At 37.5% G+C, this 21,551-nt stretch overlaps 1 long non-coding RNA gene across 1 annotated transcript in view; it reads left to right on the top strand.

Moving 5' to 3' along the window:
• The first annotated feature begins 436 nt into the window (after positions 1-436).
• LOC130542600 (uncharacterized) overlaps positions 437-21,551 on the top strand; it is a 73,157-nt gene continuing 52,042 nt past the window's right edge. Inside the window, exon 1 of the long non-coding RNA XR_008957262.1 lies at positions 437-1,642. This is a non-coding gene — a long non-coding RNA (uncharacterized LOC130542600). The remainder of the gene's footprint in view (positions 1,643-21,551) is intronic.

Genomic DNA, 21,551 nt, shown 5'->3' with positions numbered 1-21,551 from the left:
TAGGGAATGTGCCACAATAGCCACGCAGAGAGAAGGGCGCACTGCAGTCAGTCCGGCGTTTGAACAGAGACCAGAGAGCCACTGTTTAGTTTTCTAAAAAAAATTGGTTAGGCATTGAGGGTTATTTAAATAAGATTTGGTTTTGATTTTGTTATTATTACGTAATTTAAAACCCGAGCGGGCTCTCTGCGGGGCCGGGGGCGCTCCCCAGAAGACTGGGCATTCCGTCGGGTCCGATTTGGGGGTTCGGAGCAAAGCGAGGGGGCCCGGCGCACATCCGGGAGTTCTCAGGGGTCGCGGAGTGGTTGGAGGGCTCCGAGGGGGCGGTCGGGCCGGGGGTACGCGGGGGCCCGGCGCTCCGCGCGCTGAGAGCGGGCGGGGTCTGACGGGGAAGCCCCGGCCCGCGCGCCGCCTTCCGCTCCCGCCGCCGGAACGCGACCCGAGGGCGCGGAAGGGCGAGCCTCTGTCGGCCCTCGCCGGTTAGGGGGCGACGCGCCTGCCCGGGGGAGCTCCCGTGCGGGGACAGTGGGTGACCCGAGCTTCCCGGGGCGCGGGAGTCCCGGCGCCGGAGACCTCTGCGGGCCGAGCGGCAGCCCAGGCTTGAGCGGGGCGCTCCTCGTTCATCTAAGCTTGGTATTTGGCAAGTAAGATGAAACCCCGAAGGGGCGAGGAGATTTAAAGATAGGTGCTTTAAAGCGACGGTGATGAGGAACGAGGGAATGTAAACTGGGCAGAGAAGCAAGGGAATGCGTCAGGAAGAGAGGAACATTGAAATGTGGTCATATCACGGGGGATCACTGGTGTATCGCTGGGGTGGTCCTAGATAAGAGAAACCCGCGGAGGTGGTGTAATCCTGCGAGATAAAATGCGAAAAAAGGTCTAGGGAATATGGTGGGAGAATGATCTTGAAGCAGCAGAGAAAGATGGGGGTTAGCAACTCTGACTCCCGGCCTGGTTCTCTGAAGCCTGTGAGAGGAAACAGTTGTCAGCTGTGAACGGTAATTAAGAAGATGAAGACCCAGTGTCCTTTGAACCTTTGTGGTTAAGAAATTTTGATGGTTAAAAGGTAGGAAGAGGGAGGTTTTTATTTGTTTGTTTTTAGGAGAGTGTGGAGTTCTGGAGTTCTCGCTTGACTTCTGATTCTGAAAGTTGGGAGAACAGAGAAGCAGCATTTATATTCTAACCACGATGCCCCCCTCTTGGTTTACGTTAATGGAATGTATTACATATATTTTTAAAATTTTTGTATATTAGAGTGCTTTAACATCTTAAAATATCTTTTTGATTCGGAGGAAACTGGCTTAGAAGAGACCAGCCAATTCTTGAAGATATCAAAGGGCCCACCCGGAATCTGTGTTTCAAAAACTAACCAATCCAGAGCCACACCCACTCTACCTGGCCCTGAACTGCGGGAGATAATATTCCTGTAAGTGATCACCGGAGCCCGGGGAACCAGGCAAGAGACCACACCTGTAGCCCAAATTCCAAAACTTGGAGCAATTATTCAAACTAGCCAGTTCTAAACTGTTTAACCTGTCCTACCTTGCCTTTCTCTTGAAAACCCCAATGAAGGCTTGTCCAGTGCTTTCCTCACTCCTTTCTTCTTTCTCCTGACCACCTGTGCCTACTGTTTCTAGGACCTGTAAGTATAACAACCTTTTTTTTTTTTTTTTTTTTCTGAGCCTCTCCTCTGTCTCCTCTAGTGGCGGTACCTGACCGACCATCTCATAAAAGAATACAAAACATGGGGTCAGCATGTATTCATTACATTGCTTATTTGCAAATCTAATAAACTGAAGTAAAAGAAATTTTGTACTCTACCAGTAATTTTCAGTGTTCACACAACTGACAAGCACTCTTGGTCTGACCTAATTCAGGCATTCATTTCTAAAATAAAATCAGTCTGGGGTGCCTAGGTGGCTCAGCTGGTTAAGTGTCTGACTCTTGTTTTTGGTTCAAGTCATGATCTCAGGGTCATGATCTCAGGGTGGTGAGATTGAGCCCCGTGTGTACCCCACGCTGGGCCTGGAGTCCGCTTAAGATTCTCCCTCTCTCTATGCACCCCGCCCCCTAATCCCCCACCACCACCACGACTTGCTCATGCAATCTCTCTCTCTTTAAAAAAAATTTAAAATCTGTCGAAGGCAGAAACCAAATGGTTGCTGTATTTTTTGGTGTATAGATATAAATAGATATTTGGTGTATAGATTATATTGCCATGATTTGTGGCCTTCAGTGTTATAAAGTGGCCTTATTTTTCTTATATAATGCTTTTTGTTGTGAGACTGAACTGAATGATATAAAGATTGAAAGCCCTGCTTTCTTATTGTCTTTATTTGCCTGATAAATCTTTATCCATCCCTTTTATCTAGTGTCTCTTTTGAGTACAACATAGATTTAAGTTTTGCTTAAAGTGAATCAGAAAATATTTCTTGCAATGGGTGAATTAAACCCAATTACATTTATTGCTCTGATTAATATATTCAATTTGAACTCAGTTGTACTCTATTTTGAATTTATTTTGGTATTTAGAAATATATGTACACATATTTGTAATTCTTTTAGTGCATATCTTTATATCAGTTAACTTTCATGATACTCTAAGAACAGAGGTCAAAACTTTTTCTGGAAAAGGGGGGAAAGTAAATATTTTCAACTTTGTGTGTTACATAATCTCCCTGTCAGTGGCTGAACTGTTATAAATACTGTTCAAAGCAATCATAGATAATAAACAAATGGATATGGCCAGATCAGACTAGTAGGGGACAGATATGAACTAAGTGTTGTAGTTTGCAGACTTCTGCTTTAGGCTGCATTTTCTTTGGTTTCTACTACTTGGTTTAACATCTTAAAATGACTTATTTTGACTCCCACCTATGATCCATATGCGGAAGAAAAAATCTGTAAATTGCTTTGGGTAGTATGACATTTTTAACAATATTAATTCTTCTAATCCATGAGCACAGCATATCTTTACATTTATTTGTGTCATCTTCAAGTTCTTTTGTTATGAAAGAATTCATAATTATCAGTGTAATTATCAGGTCTTTCACTTCCTTGGTTAAATTTATTCCTAGGTATTTTATTCTTTTTGAAGCGATTGTAAATGGAACTTTCTTTCTTTTTCTGATAGGTTATTATTAGTGGATAGAAATGCAGCAGATTTTTGTACATTAATTTTGTATCCTGCAACTTTATTGAATTCATTTATTAGTTCTAACAGGTTTTTCTTTTTTTTTGCCTCTTTACGGTTTTCTATATAAAATATCATGTCATCTTTCAAAAAGTGACAGTTATAATTCTTTCTTTCCAATTTGGATGGCTTTTTATTTCCTTTTCTTGCCTAATTGCTTTGGGTAGGACTTCCAATGTATGTTGAATAAATGTGACAAGTGTGCATCCTTGTCTTGTTTCTGATCTTAGAAGAAAAGCTGACCTTTGAGTATGATGTTAGCTGTGGTTTTGTCATATAAGCCTGCATTGTATTGAAGTACAGTCCATCTCTACCCATTTTACTAAGAATTTTTATCATAAATGGATGTTGAATGTTGTCAGGTGCTTTTTTTTTGTATCGAGATGCTCATATGACTTTTCTTTCATTTGCTAATGTACTGTAACACATTGAGAGATTTGCATATGTTGAACCATCTAGCTTCCCTGGAATAAATCCCATTTGATCATGGTGTGTGGAATTTTTAATGTATTGTTGAGTTAGGCTTAGTAATATTTTGATGAGATAATTTGCATCTATGTTCTTCAAGGATATTGGCCTGTAATTTTCTTTTCTTGTGGTGTTTTTGTCTGGTTTTGGTATCAGGGTAATGCTGGTTTTGTGAGATAAATTTAGAAATGTTTCCTCCTCTTTTGTTTTTTTTGGGAAGAGGTTGAAAAGGATTAGTTAATAGTCTTTTATAATCCTTTGTATTTCTGTGGTATAAGTTATAACTTCTCTCTTTCATTTCTGATTTTGAGTCCTCTTTATTTTCCCCTTCGTGATTATAGCTAAAGATTTGCCAATTTTTATTTTTTCAAAAAGCATGCTCTTAATTTTATTGATCTTTTCTTTTGTCTTTTTAGTCTCTATTTCATTTATTTCCACTCTGACCTTTGCTATTTCTTTACTAACCTTAGGCTTCTTCTTCTTCTTCTTCTTCTTTTCCTTACTCTGGTTCCTTGAGGTGTAAAATTAGGTTGTTTACTTGAAATCTTCCTTGTCTTTATATGTATGAACTTCCTTATTAGAATTGTTTCTGTTACATCCCATAAGTTTTGACATGTTGTATTTCAATTTTCATTTTTTTAAAGATTTTATTTATTTATTTATTTATTTATTTATTTATTTAGAAAGAGAGAGCGAGCATGTGCAGCGCAGGCATAGGGGCAGGGCAGAGGGAGAGAATCTCAAGCAGACTCCCTGCTGAGCATGGCTTCCGGCTTGATCCCACAACACCGAGATAGTGACCTGAGCCGAAATCAAGAGTTGGATGATTAACCGACTAAGCCACCCAGGTGCCCTTGTATTTCCATATTCATTTACCTCAAACTATTTTTTTAAAGATTTTATTTTATTTGAGAAAGAAAGAGAGCCTGCACATGAGTGGAGAGAGGGGAAGAAGAAGAGGGAGAGAAGCAGACTCCCTCCTGAGCATGGAACCCAAGGCGAGGCTCCATCTCATGAACCTGAGATCATGACCTGAGCTGAAACCAAGATTCAGATGCCACCCAGGCAGCCCTCAAGATATTTTTTTATTTCTCTTTTGATATCTTCTTTGACCCATTGATTGTTCAGTAGCATGTTATTTAATCTCCACATATTTGTGACTTTTCCAGTTTTCTTCTTGTAATTGATTTCTGGTTTCTTACCATTGTGGTCAGACATGATACTTGATATAATTTCAACCTGCTTATTTAACTAATATTTGTTTTGTGGCCTAACATATGATCTGTCCTGGAGGATAGTCCATAGGCACTTAAGAAGAATTTGTATTCTGGGGGGCGCCTGGGTAGCGCAGTCGTTAAGCGTCTGCCTTCGGCTCAGGGCATGATCCCGGCGTTCCAGGATCGAGTCCCATATCGGGCTCCTCTGCTGGGAGCCTGCTTCTTCCTCTCCCACTCCCCTGCTGTGTTCCCTCTCTCGCTGGCAGTCTCTCTGTCAAATAAATAAATAAAATCTTTAAAAAAAAAAAAAAAGAAGAATTTGTATTCTGTTGCCTTGGATAGAATGTTCTGGTGAAATCTTAGCCCATCTGGTCTAATATGTCATTTAAGGCCAATGTTTCTTTATTGATTTTCTGTCTGGATGATCTATCCATTGATGAAAATGGAGTATTAAAGTCCCCTACTGTTATTGTGTTGCCATCTATTTCTCTGTGTAAATCTGTTAATATTTGCTTTATATATTTAGGTGTTCCTATGGTAAATGCATAAATATTTACAAATGTTATATTCTTCTGTTAGATTTACCCCTTTACCATTATATAATGACCTTCTTTGTCTCTTATTACAGTATTAATCTTAAAGTCTGTTTTGGGGTTTTTTTTGTTTATTTTTGTGTTTGTTTGTTTAAGATTTTATTTATTTATTTGACAGAGAGAGAGAGAGAGTACAAGTAAGGGGAGCAGCAAACAGAGAGAGAAGTAGGCTCCCCACCAAGCAAGGAGCCCGATGCAGGGCTCAATCAGGACTCTGGATCATGACCTGAGCCGAAGGCAGACGCTTAACTGACTGAGCCACCCAGGTGCCACTTAAAGTCTGTTTTGTATGATATAAGTATAGCTACCCCAGGCTTTCTTTGGTTTCGATTTGGAATATCCTTTTCCATCCTATATGTTCAGTCTGTGTGTGTCCTTAACTTTTGGTAGGAGTCTTTTACAGGGAGCGTGTAGATGAGTCTTGGTTTTTCCCTTTCAGTCAGTTAGTCTTTTGATTGGAGAATTTAGTGTAGTTATATTCTAGTAATTATTGATAGGTCTGTTAGATGTTATTGCTCTTGTGTTGCTTTGCAGTTTGGTAAGACCTGTGTTCCTTTCTTCTCTCACTCCCTTCCTTTTTGATTTGATGTTTTCCTTTCTTCATATGCTTAGATTCCTTTTATCTTTTGTGTATTTACTCTTGGTTTTTGGCTTGTGGTTACTATGAGGCATATGCAAAAGGCTTACGTAAGGCTTTTATGTTTAACTGTTTCTATTAAGGTGATAACAATTTAAGTTTGAACACATTCCACAGGTCTATATTTTTACCCTCCCCCCAGCTGTTTTATGTTTTAGATATCACAATTTATATCCTTTTATCTTGTATATCAATTAGCACATTTTTTAGTTATTGCTTGTGCATGCAGAATTGGTGAACTTTAAATTGTGCATGCAGAATTGGTGAACTTTATTATACATAGGTTGTACCTCAAAGAAGCTGATTAAAAATATTAGTGATTAGATAAAGTATATCAAAAGTCATACTGGGATAATTTTTTTATCTACATAGGAAAATACAACTTTCTTTCATTACACCATATTCAAAAATGAATTTTAGGTGGATTAAAGAGGAAGAGATAATGCTACTAGGGAGAATAATCCAGAAAGGCTTTCTTTCATCCATAAAGTTTTAATGAAGGAGTTGGAGAGCAGAGGTGAAAGTGAGACTGAAAGACAAGAGAGAAAAAAATCTGAAGAAAACACAAAAAATAGGTTACATTATGAGTGTCAGTTAGATAGTGTATATTACGGTATGACTTGCCCATTCTGTACCCTAAAATAATAAGACTAAATAATAACACTTTTAAAAAGAAGTAAAAAGAGGCAGAAGTACAAGGCAGAAATTTTGAAAACAAGTGTAACAATTATTAAACAGAGGAACATGGATAGCCAAACATAATTATTCATCATTTATTCTCAAGGATTAATCCTTCTTAAAGAACAATAAATAATATAGGCTATTATCATACTACAAGTAACTTCATTTTTCAGTGAATTTCCAAAAGTAAAATAAATTTGTTGTAACAAATTGTGTTTTCTAGCCGTGGCCACTACAGTATTTCCAGTCAGACATCACACTTCCTTTTATAGACAAATGGTATTTGTGGCCCCTCCTTTTAAATCTGGAAGAGGGCTTGTGAATACTCCAACCTCCAGACTGTGATGGAAGCCATACTATATAAGTTCCAAGGCAAAGTGATATTGAGGCTATAACTTCCCCTTGGCTAACTCTTGGGTCCCATGCTTTGGAGCCTGAGAAGCCATTCAACCAGGCCAGCTACCCTGAAGCTGCTGTGTTGCAAAATCGCGGAGCGATAAAGGGAGATACCCAAGGACTCCTTAGCCATTCTGGTGCTCAGTCAAGCCTTCCTAGCTGAGGCTTTGCATCCCAGACACTGTCATGTGAGTAGATGAGATTTTGAGTGATGACAGACTACAGGCTTCAAGCCGTCCCAGCTGACACAGAGTGGAGCAGAAATGAGTTAGTCCTGCTGAGGTGCCAGCCCAGACACCAGAACCGTGAGCAAAATAACTATTTTACATCACTGAGTTCTAGGGTTTTTTGTGTGCAGCACTAGATATCCAAAACATTTACCTAAAAGGAAGGTCGGTAGAACGTTTAAAAGGACACACTGTCAAGTGAGGAAGGCATTAAGTTCTTTTTGATGTGAGTTTTATAGGACAGTGGACATTTCCTGTCTGTATCTTTAGACAAAATATAACACGCAGAACAGGATTTTAGAAAAGAGATCTAGAGGAGTTGTAGATAGGGAAGATATTAGCTCAAAAATGCTCTCTTGTGAGGGTATATATGCTGCACCTTCGTATTTCCAGGAGGTTCTCACTCCTGACTCAAAGTTCCAGATCATCTGGAAGATGATATCAAACAGAATTCTTACAGTGTCTTTTTGTTTGTTATCTATTTCTCATCAACATCAACCTACTTGTTCAAGTTAATGTTGTCAACCTTAGTTCATAGTTGTTCTGTCAGTTTTATTTAGGCTGTGTAACTTCAGGGCGATCTCAAGTTAAAAGTTAAGTCGGACCTTGGAATGGTTAAATTGATCCTTTTTTCCCTTGCGCGAAAGTGGGAGTTGTTTAATACAACTCTTCCCTTAAAATTTTAATTTTAAAAGTGTAATCCAACAAATGTTCTCTGAAAACCTGTCAGACTAGGAGCCATTATGCAAACATTCACAAGTAATAGAAAGATGCCGCCTTTACAGATATAAATATCTAGAAGGGAGAGGAAGACATTTCAACATAAAACACACATATTTAAATAAATAAAATATGGACCAGGGTAATGCAAATGTTGCAATAACATAGAAACTCAAAATGATAGTATCTGTCAAGTCATGGTATTGGCCTATAAATATATACACATTGTTGATTGACTGAGAGAATATTCTAGATAGAGTAAACATTTTAGATAGAACATTTTAAATAGAGTTTGTGCAAACGTGTAAACTTGAAGAAGCACAGTGCATAGCTGGAAACACTGTGTAGTTGAATTTACTTTGATAAGTACATGCATTCCAAGGTAAGAATATTGGATTTTATCTTCTGATAAAATTGCTTTTGATGGTTTGAAGATAGAGTTGGCATGATAAAAACTGCATTTTAGAAATGTATACTTTTATATTAAGGATAAATCTGAAATCTAGAATATGAATTCACTAGTAGGAGATATATATATATATATATATATATATATATATATATATATATATATATATTTGTGAAAGTAAGTGGTATGTGGTATACTTCCAGTTTAAGATGTTGGAATAAAGATTTGTTGTCATCTCCTAAATAGAGCTAGTAAAAAGAAGGGAAACAATAAGCAGAAATACAGTAACAGAAAACAAGACAAACAAACTTGATTTTAACCCGAATGGGGAAGCACCAGCGCCTACAACATCAGCATGCGAACAAATGTACAGAGTGTGTCAGACTTTGGCCAGATTCTCCAGGCAACTGTATTTTCTAAACTACAAGGCACAAACTGAGGAGTAAAATCAACTTATTTTGAACAAACAGACCACAGTGTAGAAGCTTGTCGTAGACATATTCTGAATTTTGATTGACAATACTCAGGTTAGAGGAGAAGCTAGAAATCATGCCGACATTCCATCACTGCAAAAGCTAGCCTTTAGTGTGACAAATTAGAGGAGAAACTATGGGTTGCAAACAGCCTTACTGCTGCCAATATTTGTCAGCTGAAGTAAAAACTTAATCATTTCTCTCTCTCTCTCTTTCTCACACACACACGCGCGCGCGCACACACACACACACACACAACTCTTCCCTCCCTTATCCTGGGGGCATGGTTTTCGCTGTCTGGAATACATTCATTTTTCTCCTCAGAAGGATGCTTTGGTGTGTGTGTCATTCATTTGTAGTCTCTCTGGTTCAGGTAAAGCTAATTCCATCCTTGGCTTTAGAGTTAAGAATGAAAGCCTGACATTCCCCTTACCCCCCATCTCCTTGACATTGTTATATGTTTATGAATGACCTATCACTCAGCAGAATAAATAAATTAGATTGAATTTCATAAATTTTGGAAGTGAAAGCTAGGAAGTGAAATACTGTCCCTTTCTTATCTTGTGATTTGGGGATTTTATTATTTCTATGTGCCAGATACTCAGCTCTAGTCTCTTAAGAAAATAAGGTTTATTTTTCTTTTGGGACTACTAGAGCATCATAAAAAAAAGTCAGGTGCAAGCACAGTCATTACAAGACTTGGAAACTGGGCTCCATCCAGCTCCATTCTCTATACTCCCTGTTATGTGGCTCTTAAGGTCACAAAATGTTCGCTCCATGTGCAGGCAGAAAGAAGGAGGAAGGCCAAGGAGCTAAGACCTGGGTCAACTCAATCTATTCAGTTATTCCAGGAAAATAGTATCGTTCCTGGATCACATCCAGTAGAAATCTTTTTCATTTTAAGAACTGGCTCATATGGTCACTCCTCATTGTCACACAGCCTAGGGACACAAACAGTGCTCACCTGGTCACACTGCAGCTCTAAACCAAACTGTGCTTCTGTTAGTAAAGGAGAAACGAAAAACACATATTGGATAGTTAATGCATTTTCTGTCAGATCTGGTGAGAGGAGTATTAAAGCCTGGAACTCCTGGAAATAGAAGAAATCTGGAAGAAAACAGGACTGAGAGACTTTCTGATGCAGGCAGCCTCGGTCCCATAACCCAAAGGAGGGGTCCCCCAGGACCAGCCGAGAGGGTCTTTGGCTTCATGCAGGATAGAAATCAAACACAAGCTGGAGGAAGTAGAAGCAGTTTATTGAATAGTGTAGGTGACAGAGAATAGAGGATGGAGTGTCTGGAGACTCAGAAAGGAAAAGAGAATGAGTCTCATTGTTGCTTGGGGCTAGGGGTTCATACTGGAAAAGGGTCTAGGGTATGCATTCCTTCAGGAATCCAGGGTAGGTACAGTCAAAGTGCCAGGTAAGCAATAGGTGTTATTTTGTAAATTACTGAAGGTAAGGATATTGATGCCAGTGTCAACTGAGGTTTATTTGAAGCTAATGTCCTAGACTATGTTCTGGACCCGGCTCTTAGATCTTATCAGGTGCTTGGGGCCTAGGACAAAATGCAGAGAATGATTCGCTTTCTTGCCTCCCCCTTGAAGTGGGACCAGAGTTTCTGTGGCTTGCTCAGAGGCAAAATATGGGAGTCAGCGAGGTGTAGTAGAAAAACAGCAGAGACAGAGCCTTTCTAGAATGGAGTCCCTTCAGCTTCCCTACCTCACGCCAACTCCAGCCAAGTTCTGATGACTCTGATATTTTGGCTCCCGGGTGTTGGTGAGCCCTACCCTGAATTTTCAGACCCTGAATAAGAGGAATTCAGGTAACTCCTTGATCCAGTTGAGTGTGCGTGTGAATGTATTTCCTTGCAATTGAATAGGTCCAAACATAGTCAGCAGACCCACAGTGAGACTTCTGGCTATACCAGCGTTGCACCAGGCCGCACTAGAGATGCTCATGGGAAAATGACAATGCTTTAAGTTCAGTGTCCCTGGGTTTTAATCTGTCATCACCCTAACTCACCATTCTACTTTCTTCTTTATTATAAACTTTTGGAAAGAGCTTTTCTTGGAAGAACTTTTCAGATTTATAAGAAGAAATAAAAAGAGCAGTATTGGGGTGCCTGGGTGGCTCAGTCGATCAAGTGTCTGCCTTCAGCCCAGGTCATGATCCCAGGGTTCTGGGATCCAGCTCTGCATTGGGCTCCCTGCTCAGTGGGGAGTCTGCTTCTGCCCCTCCCCCTGCTTGTGCTCCCTCTCTCTCTCTCTCATGCTATCTCTCTCTCTCAACTAAAAAAAATATTTAAAAAAGAGCAGTATTATGGCAAAAATAAATGAAAACGAAGTGTGAAAATGGGCTTAGCATCCAAAAGGTATTTATGAACATACTAGAAACGTGCTAGAGAGATTAGACCATAAAGCAGGTGAAACTTGGTGTACACATTTTCTCATTATATTAAGTAAATTAAAGTAAATATCAGTGAAACCTCTTTATAAAACAAGATAGCATACTGAGATACAAAGATTTAAGAAAAAGTGAGACAGTGCAAAAAAATGAAAAATTATGTGGCAAAAAAAAAATAAAGGAGAAAAATATTACAGAAATAGAGTTTGCATTGAAAGTAGATAAAAGGAAATATATTCTCCTAAAAATAGTTAGGGAAATAAAGGAGATAATTAAGACAATTGAGCCAAGTGAAATGTAAAAGAAAATTTGTAAAAAAAAAAAAAAAAGGCGTTTTGGAAGAGAGTGATAATTATGTGTAATAGAAAAAGATGATCTAATGTACGCATTATTAGTGACCCCCCCTTTTTTTTTAAAGATTGTATTTATTTGACAGAGAGAGACAGCCAGCGAGAGAGGGAACACAAGCAGGGGGAGTGGGAGAGGAAGAAGCAGGCTCCCCACTGAGCAAAGAGCCTGATGCGGGCTCGATCCCAGAACGCTGGGATCACGCCCTGAGCCGAAGGCAGGCACCCCTATTACTGACCCTTATACAGAAAGCAAAACAAGTAGAATGGGAAAAATGAAAGGAGAAATACATATTTTTCAGAGACAATCTAAGAAAACTTGCATAAAATAAATGAAAACTTGAAGCTACATACTGAAACCACAAGGAAGTTTAGGGAAAAAAGATGTTAAGGGAAAAAAATGCAGATCAATTAACAAAGTGTACTTCCAAGAAAAAAAGAATTTATGTCACTCAGAAGGGAAATGCAATTTGACTATAAGTTGGAACAAGGCTGGCTCCAGAACACATTTGTAACAGCATGACAATTAGGAAATGAAGAAGTATTGTTACAAAATCATCAGGGAAGTAAAGTGTAATTCAAGAATTTTAGATTGAGCTAACATCTTACTCAAGCATGAAGGCAACAGAAAACTTTCAAAATTTAGGAAACATACCCCTAGTAAGCCAATTTAGAGGACAAGCTTTAAGAAAGATGAATTGGGCAGCTTGATAAAATTAATGAATTTTATAATCTTTGCTAATGCCAATTAAGCAACAATTCTGGCAATTAAGGGGATAGAATGTGGAAGGAAAAAACGTATACATAATGGTGATATTTAAGTAATAATTCAAGCCAATAAAATCCAGAAATTACCCTGGGATCAAGTCTGCATCAGGCTCTTTGCTCAGCGGGGAGCCTGCTTCTCCCCCTGCTTGTGCACTCTCTCTCGCTGACAACAAAATTAAAAAAAAAAAAAAAAAAAAAAAAATTAGAAAAAAAAGAAAGAGGGGCTCCTGGGTGGCGCAGTCCTTAAGCGTCTGCCTTCGGCTCAGGGCGTGATCCCGGTGTTCTGGGATCGAGCCCCACATCAGGCTTCTCCGCTGGGAGCCTGCTTCTTCCTCTCTCACTCCCCCTGCTTGTGTTCCCTCTCTCTCTGGCTGTCTCTCTCTCTGTCAAATAAATAAATAAAATCTTTAAAAAAAAAAAAAAGACAGTTTAAAAAAAAAAAAGAAAGAGAAAGAAAAGAGAGTCTAACATTCCAGTTTTACCTCTTACTCCGTTGGAGAATCTGAAATGGAAATGGACTTTAATTACCCCACTGATATGAATTATACTATTCTTCTCCAATTTGAAATGGCGTGACTACAAAATTCTTTTTTAAACTGCATGTATGTTTAAGGGCATCCTGTGTGTGTTGTGTGTGTGTGTGTGAATGATATAAATACCTTTGCCTTATATTACCTTGAAAGCCATTTACAATGTTCAGTGTATTTTTCAGTGTCACATAATGTTCTCTTGGATATACTTTATTTTACTCTGATCCTTTTTTTCAGAACTTCGTTTTTTGTTTGTAATTTTAAAGAATGTTGTGATAAATAACCGTTTAGCAAAATTTTTAAGTCCATCCATTCTTATTTCTTCTGAATAAATTCTTAGAAGTAGACTTGCTGTCTCAAAGGGATTATTTGACTGTTGATAACTAATTTTAAAATATTATTCATAAAAGTTATAGCAACTTATGCTCCCATTAGCACGGAGAGTTTCTGTTTATATCTCTGCCAACAGCCAATATCAGCATTAGTTTTTAAGTTGAAAATGGTATCTCACTGCTTGATTTTGCATATCATTAGTTACTTGTGAGACCATATAAAATAAGTTAAACACAGGATTTGAGAGCCAGAATTTTTTACATGGAATTTCTGGATCTGCCAGTGTCTGGCAATGTGTACTTCCGTAAATTAATCACACTGATACTCAGTTTCTGCATCTGTGAAATAGGAGAATTACAGTGCCCTGCACCACGCAGTGTTAGAAGCTTTCATGGATATCTTGCATGTTGAGTTGCTTGTATGTGGTATGTAATGAATCATTTTTATCTAATGTAAATGTATCATTCATATATTAACAATATATTTTAGGTAAAGAGCATCTTCATATTCTTCATACTTTTCAATGAGGTGTTTATTGTACCTTCTTTTCTGCTTTTTTAGTGGTAGTGTTGTTATATGCAGACTGACCTCCAGGAGGTTGGCCTGCCACCCGCTAGCTTTCGGTTTGCTCCGACTGTTTTTGCTCTATGGCTCCCAGAAGAGCTGCTTTGGAAAGCCTCTGTTGTCACTGCCAACTAGCGGTTGTCGTCTCCGCATCTGCGCCTAGCCTGCCCTGTTCCTCCTCCTCTGTTTACTCCCCATAATTCACCTTTGTCTGGGAGAGCCACTGTGAGTGTGACCTTGCTGTCCTCTTTCTGTCTGGTCCCATCTGTACTGTATCTAATGGAAATTAATCCACGTTCCTGCCAAATGTATGCTCTTGTTTCCTACTTTCTAGTTCTGAGGAGGTCTCTCTTCCAGGACTGGTGCCTGAAGAACTTGTATTCGTGTTGACACCTTACCCAAAGTTAATCCAGGAAACGTAGTCAGACAATCAATGTTGATAAATATTGGTTTTGTCAACTTATCTATGTGCTCCCCTCCAGGGAAGCAATGAATTTGGCATGAACTCTTCAGATGTTCTTGGCTAGCATCCAGATGTTTAAAAATAAATAGGTCAAAATACGCAAAAGCATGTTTAATTTTGTGTCCTCTTTGAACTCACTTATATGTTCTCTGTTTAACTGAACACTCTGTTGAATGTAAATCTGTTATTGCCTTTGCTTTTCTTTATCAGAACTAGAAAAGAACGCTCTCGTTAGAGATCGAGTTCTCTGCCCAGAAGCGCCTCCAGCAGAGGAAACAGTGCACTGTGACACATGACGTGATTTCTGACAAATTGCTGATTAAGATCTGTTGTTCTCTGTTTGTGTGATGAATGGGAAACAAAGTACTAAACTTTATTCAAATATCACAATTATTATAGGTAATATAAATTTTACTTAGTTATTTTTATATCTTCTCTTACTGTTTTGCAAGCTATACATGCTTTATATAAAAGGGGGAGAAAGAACATCTTTGAACGTAGGGGGAATCTGAACTTTGGAGGGTATGTATATATAAGCAGGTTGCTTTTGTATCTCTAAAAGCCTCAACTGCTTTTCACAGTGTTGCTTTACTAAGTCAAGGTCAAAGCTTATCCTTTTCCATGATCCATGTATATCAGGATTGAACAAGCAAAACCTATTGTCTCTCAGTACAATATTGGGTAATCCCAATATTTTTGGTTAATTTTTTTTCCAACTTGCACCTGTAAAAACACTTGATAATTTAGTATTATCAAGAGAAAGATTTACCAAAAATGCATCTTTGCATCATTTTTTATTTCCAATTAGCTTAACCTTTTTCAGTTGAGCTCAAAGCATACCCTCTTCCTTCCATCCCCTGAATCCCTTGAATTATAAGCATACACTTTTGTTTGTTACTAAATCAACTTCAGCACTTTAGAATCTCGCTACATAAGTTTGTTTCATGGGCCACTTGCAGTGGTATTACCTACGAGCTTTTAAAAATGCAGAATTTCAGTCTACATTTCAGACTTACTGAGTTCAGATCCACATTTTAAAGTCATGATTATATGCTCATTAAAGCTTGGAAAGCTGAAGTTTGATCAGATCAATATCTGATCCTCATCAGCCATTTTCTCTATATAATTTCTTGCTTGGTTTATGTTCTATCCAATGTTGAGGTTGCTTCGAGAAGGTTACCAAAAATTCCTTAATAATCAAATCCAGGTTTTCCACAGGTCACCTCTTCTTCTAGGCTTTCCAGCCTTTTTTCAATATATTTCAGTGTCTGCCGACATTTCTTTCTAAAGTGTTCTTTCCTGAGTCTTTCATGGCAGTTCTGGGATTTCTCTTTCTTCTTTTGGAACTGCATCTCATTTGTCCCCTTTCCTTCTTTCTAACACTGATGGCAGAAGCACTCCAATATTCTGGATTTTGCTGTCATTTTTAGTCTATTCCTTGATAAAATTACAATCACTTTTAAAACTTGAATAATTAATTTGAGGTACCTGACTTCCATATCTTTATCTCTGGCCTGCATTTACGTACTGAGATCTCTTTTATCTCAAACAACTTGATGAGTATCCCGGCCTGGTCATCTTCAAGGTCAATGGGTTCGAACCGAACTTAGACCTTCTCTTCCCAAACTAGATTTTTTTCTTCTCTTTTGGATATTAGGCAAAATGTCATGGTTTGTTTCTCAATACACTATAAATTCTTTAAAGTTATGGATCAATTTAATCTATTTAGCACCTTATAATTTGAAGGCAGAATACAAAACAATTACCATATAGCTTATTTGACTAACTAAATTCTTTCATTCAAATGTCTGTCTAGTTCTATTCTACGAAAGTGGTTCTTAGGAATGTCTGGTAGGGTTCTCTAAATTAGGGCTATTGTAACAACCTAGGAAAGGTTTACACTAACATCTTCCTACAGAATGAACTATATGGAGAACACCAAATAGCTACCTCAGGTGCATGTAAATTACATATACCTGTATTTCCGTGTCTATATATCTGTCTCAAACTACCTATCTCTCCATCTATTAAAAAAAATAAACTACTGGAATATACCAATATGGTTATAATAATATCCTTTTGAGGACTTGTTGGAAGTATTTGGCAAAAATTGTAGGTGAAGTATCTGTACATTATTCATGGTACAGATCATTTTCTTCATTTATTGTCATATTTCCTTGTTCACTTATCTTGCTAAGTATTATATTTCTATCATTTATGTTAATATAAGTTTGATTTTTCTTTTTTCAGGGTTGGTATGCAATCCAAAGGGAAATTTTGGTTTCTTTAATTGCTCCAAATTAGAAGTAAATTCAGAGTCCAATAACTGTATTTTTGTAACCGTTTCTATTTGTTAAAGTACGTGCTTGTGAGTGCAGGCCCAGTGCCTGTCTCATACATCAAAGAGCTTGAAATGCAGTGAAGACTGAGTTCAATGGAAGAAGAGAACATGTTTTGGACTTGACTTTAAATATCTGCACTCTGCTAATTGTCTTTGTGGCTTAGATAAACAATTTAAACTTTCTGAGATGCCATTTCTGTACTTGTAAAAATGTCACATATACTTTGTGGGAGTGTTTTAAAGAATAAATAATCGTATCTAAGAGTGGTTAGTAGCATAGGCACTAGAGATTAGACAGACCTCAGTAGAAAGCTGGGTTCTAATGGCTACTACCTATATAATCGTGTGTAGTTTATAGAGCTTCTAAATCTTCAGTTTCTGCATGGATAAAATAGTGATAATCCCTCTCATTTGGTTATTGCCACTATTAAACAAGGTAATATATGTTGACCCCCCCCCCGCATTTTTTCTTACAGTCTTAAACAGTACCTATAATTATATTAACTTCTAAAAGGTGACCAGTTTATGTCATTTTTTCCCATCATTTCCTAATCATTTCTTTTTCTTTTGCTGTACTATATAGATTGGGTTTACAAGCTCTGGTTTCAAGTGCTTGTTTTCCTGACTTCTGGTTGTGAGTCAGTATTATCACTGAACTTTAGTTTTTCATTGATGTAATTGGGATCATCATGTTCTGATGAGATAAAGCATGTAAAAGTTCTGTGACAACTCTAATATTATACATAATATGAGTTATTAAATTGTAGATGATATCGGTCATCTAATTCATTCAACAAATATTAAATAGATAACAAGTTCTAGGCTTTGTATCGGACACTCAGTGATGATTCAACAGGCTCTGCTTTAAGAGATTCACAAATCTGTGGGTGATATAATCATACATATAACAGCTGCAGGAGTATAGTGTATTCAAGTAGAAACAGGATGAGTAAAGGATGGCCTTTCATTGAGGAGTGCCAAAATTCACTTTTCTGAATTTTACATGAAAATACTGGATTGAAGGTTGATCATTCTCCTTTTTTTTTTTTTTTAAGATTTTATTTATTTATTTGACAGAGAGAGAGATAGCCAGTGAGAGAGGGAACACAGCAGGGGAGTGGGAGAGGAAGAAGCAGGCTCCCAGCGGAGGAGCCCCATATGGGACTCAATCCCGGAATGCCGGGATCACGCCCTGAGCCGAAGGCAGACGCTTAAGGACTGCGCTACCCAGGCGCCCTGATCATTCTCCTTTTAATGATCAACCCCTATTTTGTGTATGTGGTCATTAATTTTATGTATGAACTTGACTGAGCCACAGGGTGCCCAGACTTTTTGCCCAACATTATTCTGGGTGTGTCTGTGAGAGAATTTCTAGATGAGATTAACATTTGAATTTGTAGACTGAATAAAACTGATTGCCCATCCAAATGTGGGTGGGCCTCATCCTATCAGTTGAAGATTTGAATAAAACAGAAAGGCTAATAATAAATAAAAGGGAGCTCCTCCTCCCTGACTGAATGAGCTGAGACATTTATTTTGGCCTTCAGATTTGAACTGAAATATTGGTTCTTATCGCGTATTGAGCCTGCCAGCTTTTAGATTGCAACATGTATCATCAGCTCTCCTGATTCTCCAGCTTGCTACCTGCAGATCTTGGACTTCCTAGCCTCCATAATCACATGAGCCAATTCCTTATAAAAAATCTGTGTATACACATGTATATGCATGTGCGCGCATGCACACACACACACACACACACACACACACTTCCTATTGATTCTAACCCAGATCTCTTATTGTATTTCCCATCTAACTTCCCTCCCCTTCTAATATGGTTGGATCCATTAAATGACTGAATCAAAATAAAATGGTTTCATAGCCAATCCAGATAAAACTATTTCTTTGGGAGATATGAGACTGTAGAAGAATGTGAGAAAAAAATGATGTGTGTGCCAGTTATTGAGTACATTTGTCCAATTTTTCTTTTTTTTAACGAAACACCTTGAGGTCCTATGTCATTCTCAGTTCTACTGGTATCTTGTAATTTGTCCTTTCATCTATTCCGGTCCACAAAATGATGACCTTTATCTTTAACTTCAAAAGACATATTCCTAACTTAGCTCTACGCCCAGGTAAAAATTACACAGAATCTGCTAACCTACCATTGATGTGAGAAACACTAATGCAAAGCTGTTAGCTTCTTAGTCATGTCCTTTTATTATCATGTTTGTCTTCATGGTTCAAAAGATGCCAAATGCAAACTGTATGGCAGTGGCTGACAGAGAGATTCTTTGCCAGCAGCAAAAATAGTTCAAGTAAGTTGTAAAATCTGCATGGTCAAATCAAATTCAAAGTTTGACTTATTCCTAGAGGCAATGATTAATTTTATTAGGAGAAAAAAATGCCACCAAGTTAGTCTGTCAGTCATAATGTCTAATTTCATTGACATGCTTTAAAAGTTATAGGATACAAACCTTGGTTCTATGTGAATTCTCAAATAGTTAATGACAGTAGAACACAAGCCAGGTACTAACAGTTAATTATGTATGAGGTAGGCAAGGAAATATAGATGCGTCTAAGAATATATTGTCTAGGCTTAACCACTAAGCAAAATTTTCCAAAGGGTCTCCCTGGGGACTAATAGCTACAGGAATGCATTTAACATACATCTTTCCTTAAATAATATATGATGTCTTTGAGTACTAACTGTACTTCAAGTTTAGAATCACTATCAAAAAATAAGAAGAGAAAATCACATAAAACTAATGTTGGGAGAAAGAGTAAGGGAGAAAGAGAGTGAGGGAGAGAGAGGATGGAAAGGAGGAGGGAAAACTTTGTGAAAAGGTGTACTTCATTTGCGCGTTATTCCTGCAGTGTTAATTAGTGTGTGTGTGTGTGTGTGTGTGTGTGTGTGCGCGTGTTCATTACACAAAGAATAGAACATCGAACTGAAAATGTCTGAATGACCTTGTCACTATAAATGAGGGTTTTGGCTAGACAATATCAATATCTCTGATAGCTCAAGAATTCTAATTCTGTATGTAAAACTTCATTAATATAAAAATGAATTTATTTGCATTTCTTTGCTTAGACTGATAAATTTCAAATAATTACATGACCAACAAAGTTTATTCTTGAAAGAAAACAATGAAGATACACTCATAAAGTATAGAACTATTATATGTTGGCTTTATGTTATTGGTCATCATTTCATTAATAAATCCATATTTATATCAAGTAATGTAATTTTATTTGCAAATCTTAAAACTATATATGATTATAAGACATTATTACTTTCTTAAACATTCAGAGGAATATTTTAAAGATTTATAGCATTAAATCACATTTCTGTATCTTCCAGGGTCTCATATAAAATTGGTTGGAATATTTGGTAATTATGGTTAGCCAATGTGGAAGAAAAAGTGAGAGATAAGTGAGCAGGTCCGCTTCCATTCCCAATTATAATGTAAACTAAATCTTTCATAAAATAATTTACATGTAATTTTATAAATGTATTTATGTTAACATATATCTGGCAAAAACATACAACCACATACATTTGCATTAGAGTAGGAAATGCGATTGACTAGGGATAAAAAAGAGCAAGAGTTTTAGATTCTGGAAATAAATATCTATGCTGGTTTTGCTTGATTCCTATCACAGTGATGTTGATGCAAAAAATGGGTGGTGTAAGTCCTTCAACTTTATTCTTCTTTTTCAAGATTGTTTTGGTTACTTAGATTTCCTTGCATTTTCATATGATTTTTAGATTCAGCTTCTCAGTTTATGCAAAAGGTGGTAGCTGGGATTTGAATGCACCGAATTTGTAAGTCAATTTGGAGAGTATTCCTGTCATAATATTCTAATCCATGAGCAGGCACTGGCTTGTCTTCTATCTAGGCCTTCTTTAATTTTTTTTTCAGTAATATTTTGTGATTTTTCACTGTATAAGTCTTGAACTCCTTTTGTTAATGTATTCCTACATATTTTAATCTTTTTGGTTATCCTATTGTAAGATGAATTATTTTCTTAATTTCATTTTTGGATTCTTCATTGCTAGCATATGAAATACAAAGGACTTTTGTATATTGATTTTGTGTCTTTCAATCTTGTTGAACTTTCTTAGTTTTAGCGGTATGTTTTGGATTCCTTGGAATTTTCTATACACATGATCATGTCATCTGAATAGAAATAGTTTTGCTTCTTTCTTTCCAATCTGAAGGCACTTACTTATTTTTCTTGCTTAATTGCTCTGGCAAAAAATTTCCAGTACAGTGTTGCATACAAGTGATGGTTATCCTTACTGTCCATTATTTTGGGGGGGAAACATTCAGTCTTTTACCATTAAATATGATGAGAGTTGTGGGTTTTTATTGATGCCCTTCTTCTGTTCCTAGTTTGTTGAGTGTTTTCACAATGACAGCGTGTTGGACTTTGTTAAATGCTTTTTTTTTTCTGTCTATGGCGATGATTGTGTGGGTTTTGGCATTTGTTCGACTACTTTGGTGTAGTACAGTGATTAATTTTCATATATTAAGCCAAACTTGCATTCTTGGGATAAATCCCTTTGGCTGTGATGTCTTATTTCTGTAAAGTGCTACTGGACTTTTTTGCAAGTATGTTTGAAGTTTTTTGGGGGTGGGGGGGTTGGTTCTATATCCATAGGGTATATTGGCCTACAGTTTTTTTCCTTGAGTGTCTTTTTCTGGTTTTGGTATCAAAGTACTATTGGCCTCATAGGATAAACTGAAAGGCATTTCCTCTTCTATGTGTTTTAAATGTTTATA

Source organism: Ursus arctos, unplaced genomic scaffold (assembly GCF_023065955.2).
Source record: "Ursus arctos isolate Adak ecotype North America unplaced genomic scaffold, UrsArc2.0 scaffold_4, whole genome shotgun sequence".
NCBI classification, from domain to species: Eukaryota; Metazoa; Chordata; class Mammalia; order Carnivora; family Ursidae; genus Ursus; species Ursus arctos.
This window is presented reverse-complemented; position numbering and strand designations above follow the sequence as displayed.